This window comes from Micrasema longulum, unplaced genomic scaffold (genome assembly GCF_059751315.1).
Source record: "Micrasema longulum isolate JH-2025_06_02 unplaced genomic scaffold, ASM5975131v1 h1tg000912l, whole genome shotgun sequence".
Taxonomy (NCBI): Eukaryota; Metazoa; Arthropoda; class Insecta; order Trichoptera; family Brachycentridae; genus Micrasema; species Micrasema longulum.
This window is the reverse complement of record NW_028278103.1, coordinates 421457-427456: the sequence shown is the minus strand read 5'-3', so window position 1 is coordinate 427456 and position 6000 is coordinate 421457.

The window sequence follows — 6000 nt, the reverse complement described above, 5'->3', positions numbered from 1 at the left end:
TTTGTTGGCAGACCTAAGAATTCTGGGCATAGGGGAATGAAAACCATAGTTAGTTCTATAGTTATCGGTATGAAAGAGTAAGTTTTGTCTGAGGCTTCTAGTTGGGATATTTAATTTTATTGATCTTAGTCGCATCAAAGAAAGAGTTGAGAATTTTAAATAGGACTAGGTCGGATTTATTTCGATGGTCTTGAAGAGAAGATATATTAAAGCTAGTTTTTAACTAATTATACGTATATTGGTCTCTGAATAAGCCCAATCTCCAGCCTATCTTTCTCAAAAATCGATGTTAAACTTATTCAATATTCTTGATGTGAACATCATAATATGGAAACCAGATAACAGAGGAATACTCTAGGTGCGGGCGAACTAGAGAACAGAAGAGAGTTTAAAGGGTTTTGATATTTTTGATGTCAGCTGTGCTTCTGTTAATAAATTCAAGCAGTTTTATGGATTTATTGATAACATGTTCAATATAAATTGTAAAATAACGTTAAAAATGTTTCAAGTACTTTTATCTTTTCTTTTAGCCCATTTAATATTTTAATATATTATTTCTGGAGCAGAAAAATAACGCATACTGTATGTGATTTCTTTAACTAAAAACATGTCAACCGCATCGATAAAAATTAGGCACGTTTGCGCTCTTCGGATCCAGGGAAGAAATTCAAATGTTAGGAGCCGTGCATTCTTATGCAATTTTCTGTAGCACGTTAGACTCCTGTTCCTTTCTTGGCACCGAGGGAGGCAATGCGGGAAGTTGTACATCCGGAACGTGAGATGAATGAATTTCGATATTATCTCGCCAGTTTTTAACTCCCCGCCACCCTAACTTCTAGAATTGTATAAATATGCACACACGTAAAATACACCTCCGGTAAATGCATTTTGTCTGGTACTATTTATACACCTAACCTCTTTACATGTTAAGAAATAACACAATAAAAATGCATCTTTTCCCAGAATTATAAATAATTATAACACGCCTTTTTTCACTCTTAACAAATTTAAAGAAAATGCTTGAACGCTAATTGAAAATAATCATTATAATTTAATCTAGCTGCACCTACCAAATAATTCATTTTTTGAACACTTAAATATTGTAATTATTTTTTCTTATTTAAAAAAAAAGGAGGGAAGGCTAATAGGGTGTAACTTCGTATGGATCCACCGGTGAAAGAATTTTTAAGTCCGAATAAACAAAAAAAAAAATATGTTTAAATTTTTTTTTTAGTTTTTTAATTTTTTTACGTGTGGAATGATGCAAATAAGCTTTTAAAAGGTACCTACGCTTTTTTTCTTCTTTTTCTGACAATGTTTTTAGAAAACTATAATTGGTCAATAATTTTGGTTTATTTGTAAATATTTTTTTTTGTTATAATGGCTGTTGTTTTCTTTTTAAAAAAATAAGTTTAGGACATAACTAAGCACATAGCTGATTAAGCGACCAAACTTACATTTTTAAGGTGAAATAAATAGCTTATATTACATTTCTGTAAAAAATATGATCCAAAAACTTTTTTTCGTGATTGTCATGAACAAAAAAATCCATGTTAATAAAAATGCACAAAAAGCTTATAGAGTTGAAACTTTGACTACGAAAGTATTACCATCGATCCATCTCTGTTACATGTACAATTATCGGCCCACTTAGTACAAGTATTGTCCAGGGTTCCGATCACAATTAACAGAGCTCAAATAACTTAAATTAACGAAAATGTATACACAACACATTTGTTTAAAAAAAATCAGTATCTTCGTTGATAACCTGAAATTGAATATGTGTTTTTTTTATCTTACACATATATACATTTTAGTACAGAAAACTCAATTTTACTTTAAAGACAAACAAAGGAAAACTTTCGATTATAATCAGGGCCTAACAGGTACCAGTCTGTCTTGAATTGGTTGGAAAACATTGCTTAAATCAATAAACCCGCCAATGTTAAACTTTTGATTTTGAGTTATACTAATTTTTAATTAACAGGAAAAAAAAATAGAAAAAGAATTGAATAGGAAAATAAACATTTCTGTTGTAGTGTGTTAATGTAAATAGCTCTTTGGGGAGTTGAATCCTGTCCTTGTCGACAAAAATTTGGACAAACTCCTAATATGTTTTATCCTTATGTTTGAAATATTCTGAGTTTTAATAATTCCGAATAAAAACTGACAGTATTAGTACTGTTATACTGTATTTTATGTACTGCACGTTTACAAGTACTTTTAAAGAATGGAGTTTATTGACCTTGTATTAAAGTAAAGGAAGTTCAAAATGCATTTAATTCGAAAGATTCATATCCTGTAATGTTTTATGTACCGTTATACATTTATAGCTAAGATAAAACGCCAGGAATACACTTGGAAAGATGGATACATTTAGCGTCTTGCATCTCGTGAATCTTGCATACGGCCCTCGAGCGCAGGTTTCCGGCGGAAAGTCAGTTATCCGTCGGCGTCGCGACGCCCGGCGTCGACTGAATTCTAGCGATTTAAACCATTTTCCAATTTCACCTCGGTTCCGCCGTTAAACGACAAAGTGAACGCCCTTGAAAAGGCGGAGGAAATAAACTGAAGCCCCGGGAATTACCGAGAAGAACGTGACTCGTCCTTAAAGAAATCTTTTGAGCGTCTGAAGAATGAAAATTGTTATTTTATAGTTTTAACTAGTCCTTCTTCATTTTGTCCTTAACGTTTCAAAGAAATGCTAACGATTAAACCGTTTTTATAAAATAAAGCATGTTTAAAGTTTTTTGTTAAGTAATTAAATACTAAACACGTTATACGTATGTTTTGTTTTTTCTTTGTTGTTCTAAATATGTGTTTTTAAAAAAAGATACTATTATTTAAGTCCCGAATTGAGTTTTTGTAATTTCTAAAATTGGAATTTATATGTATTATTCTTTGTAAAATACTATAAGTAGGTGTTGAATGATTTATAAATAAATAAAAAATATGTCGGATTAGATTCCTGACGTTTTCGGTAAAAAGTTTTTTTTTTTTTTTTAATTTTTAAGTTTATTTGGAAGTTTAACAAGAATACATAAAATACATACGATTTTTAAGTAAGCATTGCTAACATTCTTTAAACATCTTCTTAATTACAGAACGTCACCATATTTCATAAATTGTATAAAATAAGTGTGTAAAATAAATTTAAGTTACTATAAATATTAAGTTTAGTGAAAGATAAAAATAAAAATTGAGTGAAAGAAATAAAATTGAGTTAAACATAAGAAACTTCTTTTTTTTAAGAAAAAAAAGAGAAAATAAGAACAAATAAGATGTAATAAAATAAACTAAAATTAATTTACATACACAAAAATAAAGATAAGGCATTTGATTTAAGACACATTTTTTTCTATTTTATTTCAAAACAATGTAAATAACTAGTGTGAAACAGCAGGTAACGAGAGGGTGAAACGCGAGTTTTCGGCGCCTCCAAACCAGAACTGACCAGCTAAGGGAAGGTAACCCGGATAGAAAAATCCACCAGAGAAGGCAACGGAAAACCACTCTGGTCGTCTTTACTTAGGAATCACTACAGCAAGTACATCTAACAAGCCGTTCTCCTGGCTTCGGAGTAGCGTAGGACCAAAATGCTTCTGCTGTAGTGATCCCCAACGTCAGAAGGATCTGATAAGCCAATGCAAGAAGAAGAACCATTATTCTGAATAAATAAAACAATCGCATAGTCCCTGGAGTATCAGATAGTTAATGAGAATATTCATCTAACATTTGTTTAACATTTGTTTTTAACTCTTTTCCTAGCAACGTATCCTACAGTGTTAAATAAACAATGTTAAATACCATTTAGTTGAAACTATTTAACCAAATTTTTAGTTTTTACTACATTGTCACAGTTTATTATAAACTTTGATCAAAACAAAAAAAAAACGATTTAGAGTTCTGAAGCCTTTTCAACTATCAAATGCGTAAAAAAATATATTAGAAACACAATATCATCAATTTCAATGGAAAACGGACGGTAGAAGATTAAGTAATATTTGTATCAAATTTTGTATCGCCAAATTTAAATAAAAAATTATGAATTAATCATATTTTATACACAGTTTTATTTGAGAAAATTTAAGATCTGTATCTATATCGACAAACATTGACAAATTTCAAACGGTTTTATTATAACATGATACATTTCTAGTGGTAGATTACGTATTTTCCGCAAATTTTTACAAGATACAATCGAATATCTTAATTAAATCAGTGTCTCTCTAAACAAAATGATTCGTCTTTCTTGCGAATGTATCTTCATTAGAATTCCAGAGTTGATTTGAAATATCTCCCGACTTTTCTCTGCGTGCGGGGCAGATGGAGCTATTTATGTACTATGTACGAGTACTACAGTACGGGGGTAGTCGCATCCCCAATGATAAATACAAGGCCATATATCCCGACTGAGATAAACACCTCGCGTCAAGAAGTAATGCCAAGACGGTCTGCAATCTCGAATCCTCCATTGGGGTAGCCAACCTCGAACGAAAAACAAAACAATTTGAGAAACTCTTGGATTCTTATTGTTTCTTGTTATTATGTACAAAGCGAATGAACAAAGAATTTTGCTTGATAAATGATTTCAGTAAATGTAATCATATAATTTTTATAATAAAATTACGAAACGAAGTCGCGAAGTCACGAAGTGGTCGCAATGTAGTAAACAGATGCAAGAATCAATACAAAGAACAATCAATAAAGCACTTAAAGTAACATTTAATATTGATAAATATACTAGAACCACTTATTTATATAGAATAACAAAAATGCTAAATCTAGAGGAATTAATCTACACAGAAAAAAATAAATATTTTAGACGAATTCGAATAAAATAAAGACAAATATTAAATTTAATTTTAACTACAACATACATAAAATAAATACAAGAGCATCAAATAATTTAACTTACGAACAATCTAGGACCAACAAAAAATGAAACAGTTTTTTGTATACAGCAATAAATTTTTACTATTCACTTTTTAATGACCTAAAAAATAAACAAAACATATACGTACTTAAAAAATACCAAAAGAAAACAGTTCTTACAGCCCGTGTGACGAGTGATATGTGATGTTATTTTATCGACTTTTTATTTAAATTATTGTGTCATTATATATATGTTTAATATCCCCTCATATCAGCACTCTTGCTGATTGGCAATATTTCGTACAAATAAAATATGTAATGTAATGTTATGTAAGTTTCACAAAATAAATGCTCAGTCAATAATCAAATTAATAAACGTAATATTGTTTAAGATGAACGATGTTTTAAGTACGTTCCAATGTTTTTAGACAGGCTAGATTTCTTCCCCAGAGAAATATTAGATCTGAATGTATTTAAAAACAAAGGAAAACATTTCTGAGGAAAGAATATGGAAGTCTAAGCTTCTGACCTGTCATTGAATGGTTTTAGTGGTCTTTTAAAACATTGTATAACAATTACCTTTCTTCAACATAGGCAGAATGTTTATGGTTTGGTTTGTTGCATTGTTTGAAAATGAGGACATCAAACAATGTAGACGAATACCTTGCAGCTAGTCCAGAACAGACAGTCCAGTCGCCATGTAGCGCCTCGCCGTCTGAGTCCCGTACAATTTTTCCAGGCTTAGCTTTTGTGATACGTTCGCAGCCAACCGAATCGCCTATGCTTGGGGAGATATGCGGTGGAAGACCTGTTTAATGAATAAGTATTTGTATACAGTTTTTTCGGCACTCGCTTGAAAATGTCTCCCCAAATACTGTGCGAAAAAGACAACGCACGTCAGACTGATTATGCCTTGATAAAATCGACAGTTGAGGTTTTGGAGTCCCTTTTTTGGCACCCCAAAACTGAACCGATTCGATTTTTTTTTTCAAAATGAGTATCAAAAAGAATGTATCTAAAGCATCATGTTTTGTTTAAAAAAAGATGTATACCGTTCATTCAAATACGGCAGAACATTTTTAATGGTATTTGGATGGTCCTAGCACCCACAACAGAAAATTTATC